This window comes from Macrotis lagotis, chromosome 3 (genome assembly GCF_037893015.1).
Source record: "Macrotis lagotis isolate mMagLag1 chromosome 3, bilby.v1.9.chrom.fasta, whole genome shotgun sequence".
NCBI lineage: Eukaryota > Metazoa > Chordata > Mammalia > Peramelemorphia > Peramelidae > Macrotis > Macrotis lagotis.
Window position 1 is genome coordinate 198,593,913 of NC_133660.1, and position 24,101 is coordinate 198,618,013.

Genomic DNA, 24,101 nt, shown 5'->3' on the forward strand with positions numbered 1-24,101 from the left:
ACAAATGAATGGGATCTTCATTGGAAGTTATAGGCATTATGCATTTACTTTATTTATTGATCTCCGTCTAAATGGTCCAAAAATATCTGAAAAGCAGTTATAGTAGATTACATGCATATTAGAATAATTAATTAACTAATTTTCTGCTAATCATTTGCAAAGATGACTTCTTAAATCACAAATCAATTAAGGCTCACTTAAAGATAGATTCATAGTGGTGGTGCCTGAAGAGAACAAGTAGGTGACCAGCTGCAATTGCCAGAGCCACTAGGGACCAGCTGCCACCTCCACCTTGGTGAGGTCGAGGATACCCACCAGTTGACGAACTCTAGGTTCATTCAAGAAAAGGTGAAACGGGGTTTGGGGATCCTGGAGAAAGTTTCCCACATGATGGAGCAGCTTGACCTGTTCAGGTCCAATGAAGACCTGGAGGAGATCTCTTCCTCTGACCTGATACCTGCTCTCCCAGGGGTCCTCACTTTGAAGCAAGTCAACTTCAGCTACTGACTGGAACAAGTCCAATCTCCCTAGACCCACTTCATGGACTTCTTAAAGCAGTGTCAGAATTACCAGATCACAAAGTTTGACCTTCTCTCAAACCAGGACAACCCCAATACAAAAAAAAATCACTAGAGGGACCCACAGGAAGCCAGCAAAACCTGGTTGCCATGACATCCCATAGACAAGCCAAAATAGAGAGATACAAGCAAAAGAAGGAATTGGAGAACAAGTTAGCATCTCTGGAATCTGCTGTGGAAAGTGGCCAAGCAGATGAGGAACAAGTCCAAGAAAAGTTTGGAGAAGATCTAGAGCATTGACCAAGAAATGATAATCCTGAAATCTGGAGATTCAGGCAAACAGGCATCAGCTTCATGGATGCCTTCACAGATCAGACCTCCAGGCAGACCTTTTGTTCTCACTTGGAACACTACTCAGGTCAAGATATTTGGCTCTGGCTATCCCACCCTGGTGTTCATGACAATGACTGACTGATATGAGAAACACCAAAAAATGGGACACACTCAAGAATGCAACAGTGAACCTCAATCAGAAGGCAGATGATCAGGAAACAAAGTCAGAAGAGGAGAGGAAGACTCCTACACAAAAGGCATAATTGTGATGACTGGAAAGACACACACCCACGGGGTTATGACAACTAGCAGAACATGGTTTAATCTCATCCTGAAGAAATAGGACCAGAGGAACTTGAATATTTGCCTCCAGAAGAAAGTTGTACAGGTTCCCACTCTCCTGCCCTCCTCCCTCTCCTTTGTACAATGACACCAGAGACAAGTCATCTTGTTGTGCATTTAATAAAATGTCAAAAGACTAAGTTTGTACTTGTAACCTAGCTGATGAGCTGACAGCTGCTGAGAAGAGATTCCTGGTTTCCCAGACATTCCCAAGTAAGTGGAAAGAGAAAGGCAATGAGAAATAGACCTAAATTATTGATAGTTGTATTGATTGTCTTTTACAAAATAAAGTCCCAAGTATTACTTAAGTCTCCAATGAAGAAAGCCCTTTCCTATGCTAGGCTTGACTGAAGTCACTTGGCCATAAAAGATCTGAGGAGTTGAGTCAGTGAATTCCTTAGATTCACAGCCACTGGTGCTTTCCTTTAGTCCTGGGTGATAACCCCCTTCTGTCCTCTAAATACTTTGGGAATCATTACATTTATAATAGGACAGACACCAAGGGTCAAGACTTTCCCTACCTCTTGGCATCATTTTCAGGAATCAGCAACAGGGCCATAACTGAACTCTGGTGGACCAGATTACACCCAAGGCCAGCCATCACAAACTGTTCCTCAGGCACTACTTGAATCAGTTTTCAAAGAATAACAGTTCCCTTAGTGGGTCTTACCAACACCTGCTTTGGTCCCACATGGAGGTTATGACAGGAACTTGAGATCCTGAGACTTCTTCAGGTGCCTCTGATTCTCACCTCATTCCTTCATCTTAAGTCCATTGAGGTAAAAAATTCTTCCCTTGTAACTCCTCTAAGAGCTTTGTTTCATAATTCATAAGTGGCATCTTGCAGAGATCCTCTGTTTCATGTACAGTTTTGCAGAAGTATTTGTCATATGTTGTAGAGAAAGGGGAACTGTCTCAGGCCCTCATCTCTGGCATTTTAATTATTTATAATGCACAGAATTTCTATTCCTTCAGGATCTGTCATCTCATCAGTGTGGCCATTCCTTCCAGTGTCTCTTTCCCAAGATTAATAGGGATCTTGAGGATCAAAGGTCCTTCCTTTGGTTCTTTGGACATCAAGAGAATACTCTTGAAGTGCCTATTCGTCTCTTGCTCTTGATATATGACAGATCCATCTTTGAAATCAAACATTTCTTGATGATGCCCTACTTCATAATTGCTTACTTAGAATGTTTTGGACCCTGCTCGGGTTCATCAGGAGTCTCTCTCTCTCTCTCTCTCTCTCTCTCTCTCTCTCTCTCTCTCTCTCTCTCTCTCATCCCCTGGATGATCTTCATTATGACTTCTTTGGGGACTTCTTTGCTTCTCAGCAGCTCATCCCCAGAATAATGTTGCTATTAAATAAATAACACTTATTTTGTTTCAAGGAAAAGCTTAGAACTTTGCAGCCATACAAAATCAATTCAGCTTGTTCTCTTCCTCCTACTTAATTCTGGGCCTAATTCATCATACATTTGCAATGTCCATCCCAGATTTCTATTGATGGACAAGGTCTGTGTACTGTCCATTTAGTTGCATCTCTTCTGGACAATAAGTAGACATAATTCATTTGTTTTTTCCTAGTATTGGGGGTGTGTGTTAGACCTAACTCTTTTAAGGAATTTATGATCCTCATTTAGTAGGAACTACTCTGCAGTGTTCTGAGTTCCACAGTAATCAATGGAATAGAAGCGTCTAGAGGAGATCACCATTTCTAGAGAATCCTTCTGCATCTGGACCCTGCATTATATCTTCTCCAGGACAGAAACAGAATTGTCAAGCACACAGTATCCTAGTTGATGCCTCATTTGATAGATTCCCAAGCAGTGAACTTTGGAACAAGACTCTGTCTTATGTTTCAGGGGACAATGTATACTATTGATATATGCAGAAGAGCCACTTTAGAGGAGAGCTTTTAAGGATGTCTTTTGTTCTACCAAATCAAAAGCTTGTTTTAATTCGATAAATAGTAAGCAAAGTGGAAATCACATGCTCTCTCAGTCATTTGTGTGATAGTGAAGATACTATATGGAATTTCAATTATGAAAGCCTGCTTTTCTGATTACCAATAACTTTATTAAGTGTCCATTCAATATGTGTTTAGAGTATTCTTAGAAAATTTTATATAGGTGGGGAAGATAGTTACAGATATTCTCTCAGGTCCCCTCTTCTTTTAATAATAAAATGTGAGATATTTTTCCATGCTTTAGCCATCTTCCTTTCCAGATACTTTGAGAATTGATTTCTCAGTGCCCTCCAAATGATTGTTTCAACCCACTGATTTTCTCATCTTTATTTTCTTGTATTTCCATTTCTAATTCCCCATGTACTCTTAAAGTCCACTGTGATAACTATGCTGCCTTGATAGTTAAAAAATTATAAATCAAAATTCTTGCAGATATTTACCATTTTTTATCTTTTTTTATTCTCCTCCTTCCAATTTCATCTTTCCATGCCCTGAGGAAGGATACCTATTTAAGTCTCTCATCAATATGTATTCAACCTTCCACTGCTTCCCAAAGTTTTATGAGATAACATTGTCCACATTGTCCATCTGCTTCTGTAAGCTTTTTACAAACTTCTTTATATTCTAAGTGAGTAGTGTTGTTTTCTGTCATATTCCTCCACTCAGCAAATGGATCAAATATTGTCGGCTAAGGCAGTTCTCAGAATCTTTGGAAACTCGTAATTATGAAGATTGATTTACATTGATTAAACTGTATGAAATTGTTATAATGATCATCAGTGTCTTTTCCTTCATTCATTTCTCATTTTTTAGAGTCAACTTGTTAAAATCTGATTAGAGTTATTTAATTGCATGCTATGTCTTTTCTTCATTTTTATTTTTCTGGTTTTCTAGTAATTTTAGCTTTGACTCTAGTCAGTAATCTTGCCTGTATTTCAGATAGTTGATTCAAGAATGACTCTCTCCCTCAGGAATAAGTCTTTACCTATATGTTTAAATAGCAATTAAATGTTGTAATACATCTAAAAAATAAAGATAGATTCATAAACAAACTTCAACCATGCTAAATTTCTGTTGGTGACATTTACCTTATTAGTTGTTACTTTGAGACTGGCAATAGCCTCCCATCTTTCTTTGAAAACTTCAAGGCTAATCTACGACCAGTCTCCCAATGAATAAGTAAAAGACTAGCTAACTTCTCTTGTTGGAATGTGATCAAGAAGTCATCAGTCCAATTAAAATCCAAGAGCATGGATAACCACAATTCATGTTTTATTCCATGCTTCTCCTCAAAACAAAGACCCCCCCAAATTTTAAAGCTAACATTTACTTTAAAATGCTGTGTTATATCATATATAATAATGATTAATGACCATGCAAAATGATAGACTTCAAAGAATAAAATCTGCGGATTACTCAAAGGCTCAATATAACTCTCATGACCATGAACACAACTGCAACACATGACAAAGGATTGTGTAGGAGAACAAAACATATATAAATAAAAGACATTATCTATATAATTATAAAGACATAAAGGAATGTCACCAAAGCAATGTATTACAAGGGAAATTTAAAAAACTATGAAGATAGCTGGGTGACATAGTCAGATAGAGGGATAACTAATGAACAATATCTTTATTTCATAGGTATCTATATAATACACAAGGTACCTAAGGAAGAATGCAAGAACATTGAATAGTGCCCTGAGATAGACTTTTAAGAGGATATGGATGAGAGGTAGGAAGATGAACAGTCATGATTAGGTGGTGCTGCACATATTGGTGGAGAAACCCACATTAATAAGATCTCAAGATATAGGATCACCAGGTCCTAAATTTAGAGTAGAAGAGACCTTAGAGGCCATTTAGTCCAATCCCTTCATTTTATCAAAAAAGGAAACTAAGACCCAGAGACATTAAATCACTTGTCAAAAGCAGCATTTAAGCCCAGGTCCTCTTCAGGGATAACTACAATGATGATGGAAATTCTTTAAAACATGTAAAACAGCAAAAACAAATAATTATTTCATGAAATCTAAGGTAGCATTCATTTATCACTCCCATTTCTATATGTTCAGTGCTCTCACAAATTAACCAATAAAGTGGAATTGTAACCATAAGAAATATTGTAGAATTGAGAATTAGGATTACTTAGTGATGTGGTGGTCATAAAATTAAGTTCACACAATTTTTTTCTCATCAGACAATTGTAATCACAACTTAAATACTTAAATTTTCTGTAAATTATTCATAGCTTCCAATACATTATCATGTGAAACTTTTTGGTAATCAACTGCTGCTGAGCAAGAGAAAGAATGCATATATTTAGTTCTAAAAAGCCATCTGTATAGTAACCTATGAATGTTGCATTGCCATTTCATTGTCACAGCTGGGTTTGAGCTAAAAATAAACCTGTTAAATGATGGACAGTTTTCATGGCTTGTTGGCATGGAATCAATATGAGACAGAAGGGGCCGTATGAATCAATTACTCCATCATTGCCTAGGTTACCATGGAATCTTGAATACCTCTGAGCACCTCTGCTTGCCCTGTCCCAGTAATTTTCCTACATATGTCTAATTAAAATGGATGCAATTTGTTTAGTGATAGAAAGCTTACTTGAGCAAGTTCTGTGAAGGTGCCAGACGCCATTTAACTAGCTATGCATATTCAGGAAAGACTGATGTGGAAATGCAAATACCTTTCTCTAATTTAATTCCGTAGTTGAAAAAAAAACCCAACTCTACTCCCTCATGTAAATAACCTTCAAATGGATGTAACAAAATAATATTTATTTCTGATACTCCACCAAAATCAAAAACAAAAAATTTCTTTTAAAATTTTACTTTTGTTCATTGGTGGATATAGTATTATCATGTCTTTCTAACTGACTTAAAGTTCACAGCTTTAGTCTCATGTGAACATTGGAATTCTGGAAAAAACTCCATTTCATTTATCTTTGGGAGAAAAAGTAATATTTTTATCATAAGAGAAGCACCATGGTGTGGTGCAAAGAGCATCAGACTGATCTCTAAAAGATCTGGATTTGAATACCAGTTGAATAAGTTAGGAATATTACATCAGAAAACCTAATTGAAAAGCAATCTTGGCTCATCACTTATTCCTCATACTACTTTGGGTAAGTCACAACCTGAATGGGTCATAGTTTCCACATCTGTAAAATGTAGTTGGGCAAGAAAACTTTTCTGAGTTTCTGATTGTTTTATCCTATGATCCTATGTGGGACAATGATTAAGTTTAGTTTCTCAACAGAAGCATACTTAGCTTACTACTACACAGGACTTTTTAGAGGAAAATATTTTATAAACCTTAAGGTCATTTATAGATAGTTATTATAAATAATAACATCCATTTATTATATTTTTTAAATTTTGATAAATATTTTTATTTCAAAACTTTGATTTCAAAACCTCATTATAAGAATTTCATTTAGAAGCTCATTCTGAGTATAAGAATTAGTTTTTAATAAAAGAATAAGAAACAGAGGAAATCAATATTTTATGAAAGATTTCAAAATTTTCCAGTCATATTCATTAAAAATCCCTGTGTATAGAACTTGATATGAAATACTTTGTTAATTTTGATACCTAATGTCAAAACATTAATTTCCAAATGACATTATAGATTTATATTCAGAAGCTTACTCTAAGCACAAGAGAATTTCACAATAAAGGAATAAGAAACTGAAGGTAATTGCTTATTTTTCAGGTGTAATTCACTCCTATTAACACTTCTATTTCATAGATCTTAAGTTTTTGTATATTCACAGAGTAAAAACAAAGAAGAATATCTCTTCTGTGCAAATAAGCAAACTTTATCTAAGGGAGCTAAGGCTTATACCTAGGTCTCCTGCTTGACTATCTAGCATTTCTGTTAATCATATCCTACTAACTCTTAATACAAAAGTTTAATATACTCCATTGAATTCATACAAAATACTCATTACAAAAGAAGGAACTCAAATTGTAGTTTTAATTGTTCATGGTTAGACAGACTCAATATGATTAAAAAATACAATAAAACTAACATTAATTTGGGCTGTGAAGTTTGACTAGGTTTTTGACAGAAACAGAAGAAGGGAGAAGATCATTTGAGTCCAAGGAACATCATAAGCAAAAGTTTGATGTAAAAATGAACAAAAACAAAAACAAAAAGCATGGGGTCTATTCAGGAGACCAGAATAATCCAATATGCTCAGAGTATAAGGTACTCTGCTTGTTTCTACTTCTTTGGAGAAAATTTCCCAATTGATGTCCATTGGGAAGCCTATGTTTCCCTTAAGGACCAAAATTTGATCAAATTCTTTTGAAAGTAATGTAATCTCATTGAGAATATAACTATTTCATTTCTGTCTTTGTATACTTATCACCTAAGTATTATGGGCTTAATATTTATTTTCTGAACTGGTTTGAATTCTTAATTCCTTTCCCCAAGATAAAGAATTTCTATGAGAAATAAATTGTGCTTTCCTCAGAATCAAACAAAAAAAAATGTTTTTCCTGAAACTTTATATTTTCTTTTATATTTAGAGATTTCTCTTGACCTTATCAGAGGAATTAAAAATAGTATTCACAATTGTAAATTATCTTCTTTCCAAACCTGGATAGAATCTGATTCATTAATGCCTGGATCATTCACTAGGGATAGGAGACAGCACTGATTACAGTAGAGATGGTCTTTCTCTGCTATTTATACACTAATCATTGGTGAGGATAGAAGAAGGGCCAGAAGTTAAAAGTTGTGAGAATGCAGCTTGCAGTGCATTATTAGGAAATATTTTCTACTAAAAAAGAGATCATTGAAACTTGAATCAGAAAACCTAGGTCAAATCTCAGGTCACTTACTACCATTGATCAAGAACAAATCAATCAACCTCTCTCAATTGCAGTTTCCTCATCTATAAAATGGGCATAATAATAATAACTAACATGAACAGCTGTTATGTGGCTCTATTGGTTTAATGTATATAAAGTGATCCTTAAATTTTAAAGTACTAATAAGTAAAATGCTAGCTATTCTCCTGCTTAATGATTGCATAGTTTGCAAAGGTTATAGATTGTCAAAACTCTGCCTTCCCACACCACCAGCTTGAATATGGTCTTCAGGAGCTCCAACAAAGTGAGACTGCTCACTGGCACATCTCAGCATTCAACAACTTGCCTCACAGAGTCCTAGTCTTCTGCACTTTTATCCAATCCTTTGGCTTCTCAGCTCGGATAAACTGTTCTTATATGTAAAACTCTCTGATTAGATTTTTCCTCCATAACTTGATCCCATCAACTTCCTTCATAACTCCTATAGTGTTTTGTGGAATCTTACATTATGCATTAAGTACTAAATTAGATTCAAGTATCTTCAGGGTTCCTCTGTTCTTGTCAGTTTTCTGACTCCAAGAATTATCCCATAAATCAAATAGATTCCAAGACTGTTAACTTTCCTTCCTAGAGAAGCCACTCTGAATAGAGGACTTGTGTCCCTCATTTCAGAGTCCCCACTCTTTGTTCATTTTCCTACAGTGAAATCAACCATCTAAACCAGCTTTAAATAAGTTCATGCTTTGGGTCCAACAACTTTATAACTTTCCGTTATTTTAAGAGTGCAGCCCTGGAGTCAGAAGGATCTGAGTTCAAATGTGCCCTCAAACATTTAATAATTGCTTGTGTGACCCTGGGAAAGTCATTAACCCCAATAAATAAGATTTTTTAAAAGGGTGTAATATCTTAAGAGATTTTAATCTGAAGAGATTCAGTGTCTATTTTGGAATCTTGAAAGAAAAGACTTAAGACTTATATGATATTATGGAAATATCATTCAGTTTGGATTTAAGAGAAACCTGAGCAACCATTTTGGCTCAGATACATCACTGCTAGGTAACACAGGATAAATCAATGACCACTTTAATCTTCAGTTCCCTCATTTATAAAATCAATATAACACTTGTATTTCCTATTAATAAAATTGTTATGAGAAAAGTATTTTGTAAACCCTCACATACTAAATAAATGTGAGTTATAATTAATACAATTATATTTTAAGGCTAATTCTTCTGCAGATTGGTTTATTTGGAGGACTTGGAGAAGGCTTGTTTTTAAGCTGTTGAAACTTTTAAATCATTATGAGATTTATTATGCACCAATTTAATTAGCATTGCTTACTGCTTACCCCTTCTCTCTGTCGATATGAATTTGGAAACATTTCTTTTTGTATGTATGATTTCATTTCCACTTATGTTTGCCATGAATATAGAATGAGTTATTTTTCTTCTGTGTTAAGACACTTACAAATCTAGAAATAAACATGCCCAAGGCAAATATTATAACCCATTCACAAAGGGAAAGTCAAATTGCATTTGCCTATGTAAATGACTCAAGAAATGGTTTCCATGACTGCAGTGGGCTAGAAATTAATCCCTTAGTAAATTTGTGGCTCTTCTTAGCTTGTGCCCTTACTATATCTAAGAAAGACCAATGAATACAGGGAGGAGGGAGAAAGAACTTAATGAGTAGAACTTTTCTCACAAAGTAAGTGGGAGCACATAGGATTGGAAGCAGTGTGGTCCCTTGTTTCCTGTCTACTTAAATATTCAATTTCATGTCCATAAGGAAAATATTTAAATGGGAAAAGGGATTTCCACTGTTGCTGGGGAGGGAACAAGCACATGCTATGGCCTTTAAAATTATATAAAGTATGACCGTATCCTAAAGCATGTATTGCAAATTTCATTTAGACATGAAAGGCAAATTCCAACATAGAGCATCAGATTCAGAAATGCAATTTGAAAAAGACAAGAGCAGAAAGACATTATGAATTGGGAAGAAGAATATGAAAAAAAATGTTCTTTTATGTAACCTAGGTGTCCCAATTAATTCCTCTTTCAATATGGATGCTATTCAACATCTCATTTCTTTTCTACTTTCTTCCCTAACCTCTTTATTCATGTTTTCCCAGTTTCAGAAAAATCTCAATTTTAGAGATATCATCTATCAGATAATGACCTAAATCTATTCTCTGTCAGAATTTACATGCCTGAAATAATCTGATCAATATAATACTGGCTACAAAATATTTATACCTTGGAGTCACATAATAAAAGGGCTAGAGTGAATTTCGTCAGTGACATATTAAAAAATTATGATTTGATGGATGTCATCTTTTAGTAAATAAGAGAACCCATTTGGATATGCTTGAAGCTTGAAGATTTGGTCACATAAATACCTATGTCAATAAGCAGAGCCTTCTATCTCTAAATCTGTAATCCTCTGAGCCTATGAATATGCATAATTCACTAAAAGCTTCAGTTAATTACATATCCAGTTGCTTTTCCTATAGCAGTCTTTTTTTTTATTTTGATGGATCATGTCTTCTGTACTTTTATACTTAAAAGGATATTTATTATTTATTATCATATAATCATTTCCTTATAACTTTCAACATATTTTTGTAAAAGATCTTTTAAAAAAGATCTTTAAAAAAGTATTGGATGTAGTTTTATGCAGTAGCATTTTACCAAAGTATACTGAGTACCAGCTGTGTCCTTTGAATTGTGGTTGGTGTTAAGAGCGATCTATAAGACATGGTACATATCATCAAATACATCATCTTTGCATAGTCACATTAAATTATATCATAAATATGATGCACTTTCACATGCAAATTAAAAAGTTCTATGAACTCATGTAAGGGAGAGATGTCATCTCCTTTGGCATTTTACTATATACAGCCTATAGATATTGGCATATTATGATTATAAAGTGATTCTTGATATGACCAGATGGAAGTAGTCTTTCTCTCATCTGATTTTATAGCACTTTATACTCCTTTAACCTTGCCTAATTTAGAATTTCAGTTATTTTATATCTGACTTAATCTACCCCTCTTGCTCAAAAAATTATAAATACTTTAAGGGTAGGCCCCAGATATTACTAATCTTTGTGAAAATTTCATATGATATACATTTTAAAATGTCACATGATTCTGCATACAGGTGTGCTTTAAAGCTATCATCCCACTCTTCTTTCTCTCCTCCCTGATAATTGCTCACAAGTTAATTTTCTTATTGGACTATAAACATTCTTATAGATTCTATCTTATTCATCACTGAAGTCTCTTAATACCTAATGTGAGGCTTTGTTTAAAGTGAGTGATTAAACTTTTAATTGAATTATTACACTTTTAAAAGACCATGCCATTTGATCTTTCATCACCAAAATAGGAATTATTTGAAATTTCTTTCAAAAGACAATTTAGTAGAATGATAATTTCTTTAGGATTTAGAATTTTTTTCATTTTGTTTTGTGTACAATTCCCTAAACACAGGAAGTATTTAATAAATACTACTTGAATTGAAAATTGAAACTTTTTCCAGATTTGCGTTTTGTTGTTGTTGTTGTTGCCTGCTTCACTAAAAATTGTCAAAAATAGATCTCAGAATGTATATTAACCAGGTTGGAAAAGAGGAATGTAAAACAGAATAAAAGTTCTTTCATTAGTCTTAGATTAAACAATTTGGGAAGGAGGGACCTAAGATACATTTAAAGAAATCAAAATGAGTAATCTGGAAAGCAATGCAAGTGACTGGAGAAGTCAGTTTTTGTATATACATTCATTTAAGAGAAAAGCAATCTAAGAGAATGTATATTTGTGTAAATTTATACAGTGACTTTGAAAGGATTAAAATATAAAATGCATTTTTGTGGGGTGAATCCTTTGACATGTTGTTATATGTTAATATTTTCAAATAATCCAGAGGCAGTGTTGAGGAAACATAAATTCCTTTGAAGAAGTATATTTGTCTTCTAGCTCATCAAAATTTATGAATTGTGAAATTTTGGCAATAATAGGCTATTTCATTTGATTGAATTCAAAATGTTAGTCACTTTCAGATTTAATTATAATTGAATATAAATAGTCTTCCATTTTCCTATTTGGAAATTCTTAATTAGTTAATGTCATCTGTAAGCCAGAGGCTATATATTATACCCCATGCTCAGTACATAGATACTCAACAAACATTTAAGTGGTTATTTATAATTTGCTCCCTTATAAAATGGGATGACAATCAAAAGATATATATTGCTGTATTTCAACTGACCTGTGACATCATTGATGAGTTGATTGTTACCATAAATGAAGATCATACCTCATAAAGGTCTTTTAATTCTGTAGAATTTTTTTTTCTGTTTTCCCATAGAACTGTAATAGAGGATGTGCTTCAATATGTTGGAGACATTTCTCTAACAGTTCATTTATTTCAGGAGAACTCATGCAACATTCAAATTCTCAATCAGTTATCCCTTACCCTTTCCACCCAACATATTTGATCAGGCATTTTCTCATAAATAACATATATTATTTCTTGCACTTAATAATTGTTGGATATAGATCTGAGTTGTCTTATGCCCTCCATGTGTTTCCTCTTTACTATTTGAGTGATACTGAACAATAGCATCAAATAAATGCTAACAGTTACATGGAGATTTAAGATCTGAAAATTATAGCTTACTTGAGCTTCCAACAGTCCTATAAGACACATGCTATTATTATCTCCAGTAAAGAAAAGGAAAATGAGAAAAGCTACATTATTGTCCACAATATTATTGATGTTGCTCAGTCATACCTAGTGTTTTATTATTTCATTTGTTGTTTTGGTTTACTCCAGTGGTTTTCCATTTCCTTCTCCAGCTCATTTGACAGATGAGGAAACTGAGGAAATAGGTTTAAATGACTTCCTCAGGATTACACAGCTAGTAAGTGTCTGAGGATAGATTTGAACTAAGGAAGAGGAGTCTTCCTGACTCCAGATTTAACATTCTAACCACTCTACCACCTAGTTGCCAATCATGCCACTCTGCCAAAATTGCAGATCTCATAAGTATCAGAGACAGAATTTAAAGTCATATCTTTAAGATCTGTCAAGCTCCATAACACATCAAAGTTAAAACACATTAAAAGTTTTGTAATAATTATAAAAGATAAAATTAGAAGTAAAGATATATTTGAACTAACTCTATGGTGAATTTTTTCTTTTTTTAATTTTAATTAAATTATATGCAAAAACAATTTTATATACTTATTTTCAAAATTTTGAGCTCCAGATTTTCTCCCTTCATTTTCCTCTCATATATTTGCAGTCATGCAAAACATGTTTTCATATTAATTACATTGTGGAACAAAACCCAAAAAAAGAAATGACAAGAAAACTAAAGTAAAAAAAAATGCTATTTCAATCTGAATTCACCTACATTCAATTCTTTCTTGGGATATGTATTGTATTTTTTATTGTAAATCTTTTAGAAGGATCTGGGATCATTGTCATGGTCAGAGCAGTTAAGTCATTCAAAATTGATCATTTTTATAGTATTCTTCTTACTGTATATAATGTTCTTCTAACTCTGTTTCCTTCTCTTTGTCTCAGCTTCATGTATGCCTTTCCAGGATTGTTTGAAATTATCCTGATCATCATTTAAAAAAATTTTTTAATCCACCCCCCACTACATGCAAAACCAAATTTCAATATTTACTTCCAAAATGTTGAATTCCAAATTCTTTCCCTTCCTCCTACCTTACTCCTCCAATTGAGAAAAGTAAATTACTTGGTTCAGGATAAAAATGTGTAGCCATGAAAAACAATACTACAATGGTCATATTGTAAAAGTAAATGTAACCCCCCCCCCCACAAAGAAAGTGGTACTTCAAGAAAAAAAAGTGAGGAAAAAAGTATGCTTCAGTCTGTATTCAGACACCATCAGCTCCGTCTTTGGAATGGATAGCATTTTTTATCATTGGTCCGATAGATTGCTTCAACATTTTTTCCCAAGGTTGCCATTATATTTCCTTCAATCCTATCCCCCATACCCCCAGTTAGTTTATTCTCTCTTTCCTTTCACCATGTCCTTCCTCAAAAGTGTGTTACATCTTATGTCCTTCTCCCATGATCTTCCTTCTCCTCTATCACCTACACTCTTTCTCCCCTCTCCCTGTCCTTTTATCTCCTATCCCTTTCCTCTCCTATTTTTCCTGTAGGGTAAGAAAATTTCTATACCAAATTACTGCTCATCATTTCTTATACTATAATAATATTATTCCATCATAATCATATATCATACCTTTTTCAGTCATTCCTCAATTGATGGGCAGTCCCTCAATTTCTAATTCTTTGCCACCACAGAAAGACCTATGTGTATCTATGTATTGTTTTCTTCTTTTTAAACTATTTGAGATATAGAACTAGTGGTGTGCTGGGTTAAAGGGTATATATATATATACCCATACAGTTTTATAGCCCTTTGGTTATAGCTCCAAGGGTAGGTATATATACATATATATATGTATATATATATATGTATATGTATGTATATATATATATGTATATATATATATATATATATATGTATATGTATATATATATATATATGTATATGTATATGTATATGTGTATGTATATGTATATGTATATACATACAGTTTTATAGCCCTTTGGTTATAGCTCCAAAATGCTCTCCCAAATGTTTCAATCAGTTCAAAACTTCACCGTCAGTGTATATGTCCCATGAACTCCAACGTTTGTCATTTTTCTTTTCATTCATGTTGACCAAGCTGGTTGGTATAAGATAGAACCTCAGAAGTGTTTTAATTTGAATTTCTCTAATCAGTAATGATTTAAAGTATTTTTTATGTGACTAGAGAGAGCTCTAATTCATCATCTCAAAATGACCTTTCCATATCCTTTGACCACTTACCAATAGAGAAATGACTTTAATTCTTACAAATTTGATTCTATATAGTTGAGAAAGGATGTCTTTATAAGAGAATATTGCAAAAAAATTTTTTGCCAATTTTCTGCTTTTCTTCTAGACTTGAATGCTTTGATTTTATTAGTAAGACCATCCTATTCACATTCACATTACTGTGTTATTTCCCTCCAACCTACTATGACCCCCATTTATCTTCCTCTTTTTATCTCCTTTCACTCCTGACCCACCTCCTCCTTTAATCTGCCCTCCTGTCTAATTAGCTCTGTGTCTTATTTAATTCTACTCCTACTTCCCCATAGGATAAGATAGATTTCCAAACCAAATTGAGTTCTTCTTTGAGTCAGTTATGATGAGAGTAAAGTTCAAGGATTGTCTTACACTCCCTGCCTTCTCCCCCTCCACTATAAAAACTGTTTCACACCTCTTTTATGTAAAATAATTTACTTCGTTCAATTTCTCTCTTTCCCTTTCTCCAAGTACCTTCTTTCTCACATCTTTATTTTATTTATTTTTGGATATAATCCCCTTACAGTCAATTCACATACATAGCATCTGTCTATGAATATCCCTATTAACTGTTATAATAATGGTAAAGTTCTTGGGCATCACAAATATCATCATCCCCTGTAGGAATATAAACAATTTAACCTTATTAAATCCCTTATGATTTCTTTTCTGCTTTCATTTTTATGCTTCCCTTGAATCTTATTTATGAAAGTAAACTTTCTATTCTGTTCTGATCTTTTCATTAGGAGTACTTTAAAGTCCTCTAACTAAATATCCATTTTTTAACCTGAAGGATTATAATTTTGGCTATGAAAGTGAATCTTGGTTGTAATCCCAGCTCTTTTGCCTTCTATAATATCTTATTCCAAATCCTCTAACATTGAAGTTGCTTAATCTTATGTTTCCCTGACTATGGCTCCATGATATGTTAATTCTTTCTTTCTGGCTCCTTACAATATTTTCCTCCTTACTTGGAATCTGACTACAATATTCCTGGGAGTTTTCATTTTCAGATCTGTTGTAGGAGAAACAGAATTCTTTCAATTTCTGTTCTACCCTCTAGTCCTAAGATATCAGAGGGTTTTTTTTCCTTGACAATTTCTTGAAATATGATGTCTAGGCTCGTTTTATTTTATCATGTCTTTCACGTAATTCTTAAATTATCTTTCATGCAATTTTTTATATTTTCAGGTCTTTTCATTTTCTGATGATTTCCTATTTTCTTCTATTTTTTAATTTTTTGATTTTATTTCTTTGTTTCTTAATATCCCATGATATCAAGCTTTCCACTTTTGCAATTCTAATTTTTAAGGAATTATTTACTTCAGTAAGTTTATCTTCTTTCCTATTTGCTCAATTCTCCATTGTAAGAAATTGTTCTCTTCAGTGGATTTTCTTGCCTCTTTTACTATTTGACTAATTCTATTTTTAAGTTTTAATTTTTTACTAGTTTTGTACCTCCATTATCAAATTGTTTACTCTTTTTTGTACTTTTCTTGCATCATATTTATTTATTTTCTCAATTTTTTTCTTTATCCCTCCTATTTGATTTTTTCTCTTTTTTATTTATTGAAGACAATGGAATTGAGTGACTTACCCAAGGTCACACAACTAGGCAATTATTAAGTGACTGAGGTCAGATTTGAACTTGGGTCCTCCTGACTTCAAGGTTGGTACTTTATCTACTGTAGCACTTAGCTGCCCCCATTTGACTTTTAATATCCTGTTTTCAGTTGTTGGTGGAGGGACTCAGGCCAATTTACATTTTTCTTTGAGGTTTTGCATGTGGCTGTTCTGATCTTGTCTTCTTTTAAGTTTGTGTTTTGATTTTCCCCATCACCATAGTAACTTTTTTGTGGTCAGGTTCTTTTTTTTGTTGTTTGCTCATTTTTCCATCATGTTTATTGACATTTATCTTTTCATTAAAGTTGGGCTCTGCTTATGGAGTGGAGAGGAAATTATCCCAAGAATCAGAATTTTCATGCTACCAGTGCTAGTGGGACCTGTAAGTTTTCAGGTCTTCCAAGGAAGTATGATTTAAATAGGTGTTATTGCTGCTTTCCTGTTCTATGCTCCAGTCTGTAAGTGATTGCAAGCATTCTTTTCTACCTTGAGCTATGTCCAGGATCCCTGGCCTGCTCCTTTTCTCCCTAGGACTTTCATGCAGAACTACATATGAGCAAAGCAATCTAGTCCTGCTTCCAGTATCAACAAAACTACCCCTCTCACCCCCGACTCCTAACCTTCCTCAAGATTCATTCTTGTTGCCAAAACTGCATGTCTTATTTTTTAAGCTCTCTAATAGCATCATAATCTTACCAATTTTGAAGTCATTGAATTGATCAGAGATTTTAAGTCTTTTAAAGTTATTTTTCTTTACATTTTCATCATTGTAAATATTTATCTCCTGATTTTTTCCTCTATATGAGTATGTACAAATTTTCATATATTTCCCTCAATCCATTTTCATCATCCCTATATTATATTTTGTTAAGGAATTACCCAGTTTATTTGGTGCCAATTTTGCTTTTAGTTCCCTTCTAAAATAAAAAAAATACTTCTATGATTTTTTTTGTATATATGAGTCCTTTCTTTCTGTCTTTAGTTTCTTTATAGCCTATAGTGTTATTGGATTAAAGGATTTGCATAGTTTGGCGATTTGTGGGCTATATTTGACAATTTGATTTGCATCATCACCTGGCTAATTCATAGCTTCATCAGCTAGATGAACAGTAGTGTCCCCCTTCAATAGTCACCAATTTTCTCTTTTGACAAATTTGCCATAATAAGGAAGATGATTAATTGATTAATAGTGATTAATTTTGGAATTTTTGATATTTGGGGTCTAGAAATGGTCTCACTTGTAGAAATAGAATTCTGTATAGATTTGTGGAGCAAATAAAATTGCAATGACTTGGGGAATTCCCAAATAGGGTAATAAAACCAAAATGACCATGAGACTCATTTTGGTTAAGGTCACACTTACCTACTTACCTGAATTATTCTTTCTAAATGCCAAAAAAAATAATCTTAGATGCATCAATGATGTTCCAGTTAAGCCTTATTCTTATCTTGATCTAATCCCTTATAATTATAATTCAGTTCCACAGCTGGTTCTCAGCCAAAAGGGCTGAGATTTTTGGGACTGAACTAATAATGACTGATCTGAAATGCAACTTCACATTTAGATCATGTCCCAAAGCACAATAGACAGAGAGATGGTAATTTTCTGTATGCCAAACCAACCACATAATGGTCAAGTTCCATTTTACATCTGGTCTAGCCAGCTCAGCTTTCCAGCTGAAGTGGCTCACTCAGGCTGTTCTAATTGAGGGGAAAAGCCTTTATCAAGGGAAACAGGAGCTGCATTTAGAGATATGCCTGTGAAATGGAACACCCAATAGACCTACTTGACAGGTTAGTCAATCAAATGTTTGCTGACAGAACCATGGCTAGATGTTTTGTACTTGGCCAATTACCCATTCACAATGATAGCTTTGTCCAGAGTATTCATCAAGAGATGATAAAGGAATGATACTTAGATTCAGAATTAACTATTGACATTGACAGTTCAGGATTCATAAAATAAAAGCTATCTTGATAGAAGTGATTGGCAGATACCAAAGAAGCATTATGCATGTACACACATTCATTTTCATATATTCACATTCATACAGATTCACTTAAGACCACAATCACTCAAACAGTGCCAATTTAACAAATAAATTTCAGGAACTTTCTAGTTGAATGTTTAAGTTCAAGTTTCATATCATTTCCTAAAATTTAACAACAATGAGAATAAACTTTCTATGCATCATCTTCACCACAAGTGAGGAACATTACACACCACTGTCCTCACCTCAGACTGGAGAGTCCTGGGATCCAAAGGGGGATGGGGAATGGAGCCGAATGGAGCATCCAGCAATATTATATCCAAAATCCTGTTTTCTTCTGCAACTAATGCTGCTTAATTCCTTGGACACTGCTTCCTAATCAATATCCTCTTTACCACCATTTGGTCTGCAACATAAAGTCCTACCATATATCATATGACAGTAGCATATCTTCTTTGAATACAAGAAAAGCACTATTCCTGGATAAGGCATCATAGTAGGAATTTATTTGAGAAATTCTTGCCTACACATTCATAATCTTAAAGAGACATTTTTATATACATTTCCCAATTTTACTTTTGTCATGTGCATTTCCTAAGAATTATATATGTATATATATATATATATATATATATTACATATATATATATATGCCTTAAAACCATTGAATTAAAAGCCCAACAAAAGAAAGCAATGAAATACATGAGATTTTCCAAATCTAGCATGTAACTAACAGAGAACTAATTTGAGTTCAAGAAATCACCTCAATATACTTTCTTGGTCAATGCCAACCTGATGTAGATAGAAATACACACACACACACACACACATACATACGCATATGCACACACACACATATACACAATCATTGTGATATACTTATCATTAGAGCAGTTCGATGACACAGTGGGTAGAATACAGACCTGAATTCAAGAAGACTTGAGGTCAAATCTGAACTCTTATACTTACTAGCTGTGTGACCTTGGACCTGACTACCTCATATTCAGAGCTATCTCTAGTCACCCTTATTCATATCTGATCACTGGACCCTCTCTGGAGGAGAAAGTGAGACTTGTGACTTAGCACAGCACCCCCTCACTCAAATCAATTTCATGTATTGATTATAGAGAAAAGTGAATAGTTTAACTTTTAATTTAAGCCAAGAAAATGGGCAACTGAACAAAATCCTATATTTTATGATCGTCTTAATTTATTTTAGTCTTGTGCCCTTGGGTAGGACAGGGATGGCTATTACAATAAAGATTCTCTAAAATAAAGATGAAGAACAAATCTTTCCTTCCTGTAAATAAACAATCTGTTCTGGCAACCAGCACTGATTTATGGCATCCTGTTCCTCTGCTCAGGAAAGAGAATTGTCTTTGATATTTGGCAACTTTAGAATCCTTTTTTTAATTGTGAGAACTTCATTTCTTTTCTGGTTTATCTCCAACATAATATTCCCTAGCACACCTGGGTCCCGAAATAATTCACTTCTAAAATGACACAGCCCAAGATTTTCTCAGGCAAAGATGTAAACATGATCATCAAATTTTACTACACACTCTCTAGTGATGCACTGATGGATGAAGAAATGGGACAATGAGTTATGGTGGCAGATCTAACCTTTTCGAGTCTGGAGACCAGGAAGATTGCATCAGTGTGACCTCAAACTCCAGATCAATATGAAAGTCTCCAGACCTTTAATGTACAAGATAATCTATACACCTATAAACTGTGCTTCACAAATAGCACATATAGCTTTCTAGAAATTTCAACTGGCATTCCTTGTAAACACCTATGGGTTTTTAACATTTTAATAAAATACTGGAGTAATTATTCAATTATAGCTTATAATTAATGAAGATAATTTTTGTGATAAAAATTTAGCAAACTGGACTTTTCTTAAATAATGGAGAAAATTAAAAACAGTTGCCAAACATTGCTTGTTTTTCCACATCTATTGATGGAATTCCTTCTTTTCTCTGCTCATATAGCCATGACTACTGTTCAAGTCTTAATCTCCTCTCCCTTGGACTGTAGCAGTGGTGTCCTATTTGCCTCACAAGTAATAATAGCAAAAATAACAATCAATATTTATATAATAAAGCTTGCAAAGTTCTTTATAAATGTTATATCGTTTTATTCTCCCAGTATCCCTGTGAGCTAGGCATCTTTTAGTTTTCCTCTTTTACACATGACAAAAGGGAAATAGACAAAATTGACCAGCGCTTGAGGTGGAATTTGATCTCTTGTCTTCCTAAATCCAGATCCAACTCAGTTGACTGTATAACCTAATTACCATCTAGCTATCAAAGTGATTTTTTTTCAAGTTCAGGTCTGACCACACCCACTCAGTCAATTCCCATGATTCCTCATTAAAATCGAGGGTCAACTAAAAAACCCTTTCTTTGACACTGAAATCTCTCCACACTATCTTACTTGACTGTCCAGTCTGCTTACACATTAGGGCCAGAAATATTAACCTCACTAACAACTCTCCATCTTTTCTCTCTGTTACTTTCTATTGATCAAATCTCTCTCCTGAATTCTTTTACCTTCTCATCTCTATTTCTTATATTTCTTGATCTCTTTTAAGACTGAATCCAGACTGTCACCCTAGTTACTCATCTTTCTTTCTTTTTTGACTTATGTATCTCATATTCTTAAGAATAATGCAATATTTTTATATATGTCTTCCCCAGTAGAATGTAACTTTAGACCTATATTGCTTTTATCATTATACCCACAGTTCTTAACACAATGATTGATGCGTGGTTGTCATTTAATAAATTCTTATTGATTGATTTGATTTCTTATAATAATAATGTAGCTTATGGCTACTTGGATTTGGTTCTGCTTATAAGGAATCATTATTCAGACTCGAGAAAGCATGGGTGGAAATAAAAAAAAAATTATTAAAACGGTTACAAGACATAGGAAGGGCTAGAGAGACAGAGAGAGAGATAAAAGAACAGCCAAGCAGTGTTGGCTGGGTCATTTTCAGAGAAGACTGACCCAGCCCTGAACTGGAGTCCAGCTCAGGTTTTTCTGTCTTGCCTCTCATCCAGAGGGCAAAAGGTGAACTCCCTTCCCCTATATTGGACCCAGAATTAGGTAGAGGGTAAAGCCTAAAGACATCAAGATACAAATTTTACATTAAACAATGAATCAATGGTACCTTAAGAATGGGGAGGGTCTCCACCCAAGATTACAATTGTTTCTCTTACAATTATAATTTTCTGCTTCCCAAATTACATCTCCACCCAAATTCTTTCTGTTACATTAAGAATTTTCTTCATCTTTCCCTGGCATCAATAATAATAATAACAACAATAATAATAACACAATTTAGATAATACCCTGTTCTAGGCACTGAGCTAAATCCTTTCCAAATATCTTGTTTTATCCCCACAACAATAATCATAACAACAGTATAACGTGTATTTTATAGTTGAGGAAACTGAGTGATTAAATGACTTGCCCAAAGTCACACAGCTCAAAAGAATTTGGGGTTAAATTGAATTCAAGTATTACTGAATCCAGGTCGAGTAGTCTAGCTATTGAACCACCCAGATATCTAAATCTCAGAGAAGCAGTTAAAAGATCAATTTAGGACTTATATCCTTAAGAAGAAAAGCAAGTTTACTTAGATCTAGACATTTTGGTTTATGTTTATTGAAGGGAGCTTTTGTTCTTTTCAATATTATGAGAAAATAAAGTGACATAACTATTCTGGGAGACATGTACCAACTTGGGAAGAATGATGGATACAGCCTATGGTCTTTGAGAACCTTTAGAAGGTTTGTAAATCTTATTGGCAAAGCCACAAAGGGAGTCTACAGAAGGCAGAAAGGACCATTCTTGAGGTCTTACAGCCACAAGATTTGGCCCTGAGGTGCTTACATTTTTGAAAGACAAAGAGGATTAACAAAAATAATGGTGCAATGTTATTCAATAGCACATGATTCAATCAAGCATTAAGACTGAATATTCCATTTTCACTGAAAAAAAGAGGTTAGATTGCATGAAATCTTCAGTTTATCCATGGAAATACAAGATACAGAAAAGAATTTCCCTCCTTCCAAATGGAGTGATGATGAAATCAATTAGAAAAATCAGTTAATTCCATTTTCTCTTTTTTTCCTAGTCATTTTTCCCCCTAATTTCCAGCTCTTCCAATTAAGAAAATTATCCCAAAAGGATATTTTCTCCTTCCTCATAATGGATAGTTTTAAATTGGTCCTAGATAAATAACTGGGTTTTTTTCCTATGGTTTTGTATATAAAAAAATTTGTGTTCAATTGAAGTTTGTTTCTTTGCCTTGGGGCAGGGTGGGGAGGCATGACAAATTAGTTTTGTAAAATAATGTTTGAATACTGCAAACTTCTCTATCCCTCCTGGCATTTATTTATATGCAACTTTGCGTATTTATTTATTTTTATTTCAAAGCACAAGTCCCCTGTTTTCTATCTTATTATTTTTCACATTTGAATAGTTCTTTTTTTGATGCCTCCCTTTCCTATCACCAAAAATTTGTTTCTTTCATATTATTGGCTAGAATAGTAAGGTCACACTTTTCTCTGCCAGCAGCCTGGCTCTATTTAGGGTTTTCAACCTCTCTCTTATTCTTTCTGTTTCATTATACAATTCCTCATTTGAATATTTTTTTGATAACTGATACAGCTTCTTTATTAAACTGATTATTTGATTATATTCTTTGCTTTCCTGATTGAAATTCACAGATTTCCATTTACTTCTTAAAACAGCAGTTTTCAAATCTATGTACTATTGTTTGCCTTCTTTTTAGCTTTGTACCTTTCTTGGAGTTTATTTTTGATCTCAGATTATTGCTGATCTTATTGCCAAGATTATCTTCTTTAAAAATATCTCTTTTTTAGTATGGATGTAATTTCCTTTAGTTATTTCTGTTTTTTTAATATACAACATAAAGCTAGTCTGAACTATTAAAGTATGAAATTTTTCTCCAACTAAAAGATATTTGAGTTGAAATGTACCATTCATTTCTATGCCAGTTTGTTCATATTATCAATAATACTAAAATTAATCCACACATTGTCCTAATGTAAGATGGACAAATCATTGAGATTACTAGTGGCCTGACATGATCTGCTAATTATCTGAATCCTTCAAAATATGGTTTTTTGAACAAATACTCATTTGACAATCAAGAAGCATAATTAAACACGTACTGTTGACAGTCAATATGGGGATAAAAAATAAAGGAGATAAAAAATCAGTCCTCAAGGACCTTATATATGGATTGAACAGATAACATGTAAAATAACAAGTATGTGCAAGATGTATACAGTTTAAGTATAAATTAACAAGGTTTTAAGGGGAAGTATGAAGAAAAGAGGAGTTTAATGAGTTTACAAATGGAAAAAAAGAAACAGAGAAGAACTTGTTTCACTTCCAAATGGAATGATGACAAACTAACCAGAAGTCTTTTTTCCTTTTTTTCTCTTTCCTAGTCACAGTTAATAACTTCTAGCTCATCCTGATGAGAAAATTATCACAAAGCATAT

The 24,101-nt window shown here is 33.6% G+C and overlaps 1 pseudogene; it reads left to right on the top strand.

The window, feature by feature from the left end:
* Positions 1-228: 228 nt before the first annotated feature.
* On the top strand, positions 229-1,175 carry LOC141519295 (immunoglobulin-binding protein 1 pseudogene; annotated as a pseudogene).
* Positions 1,176-24,101: the final 22,926 nt, after the last annotated feature.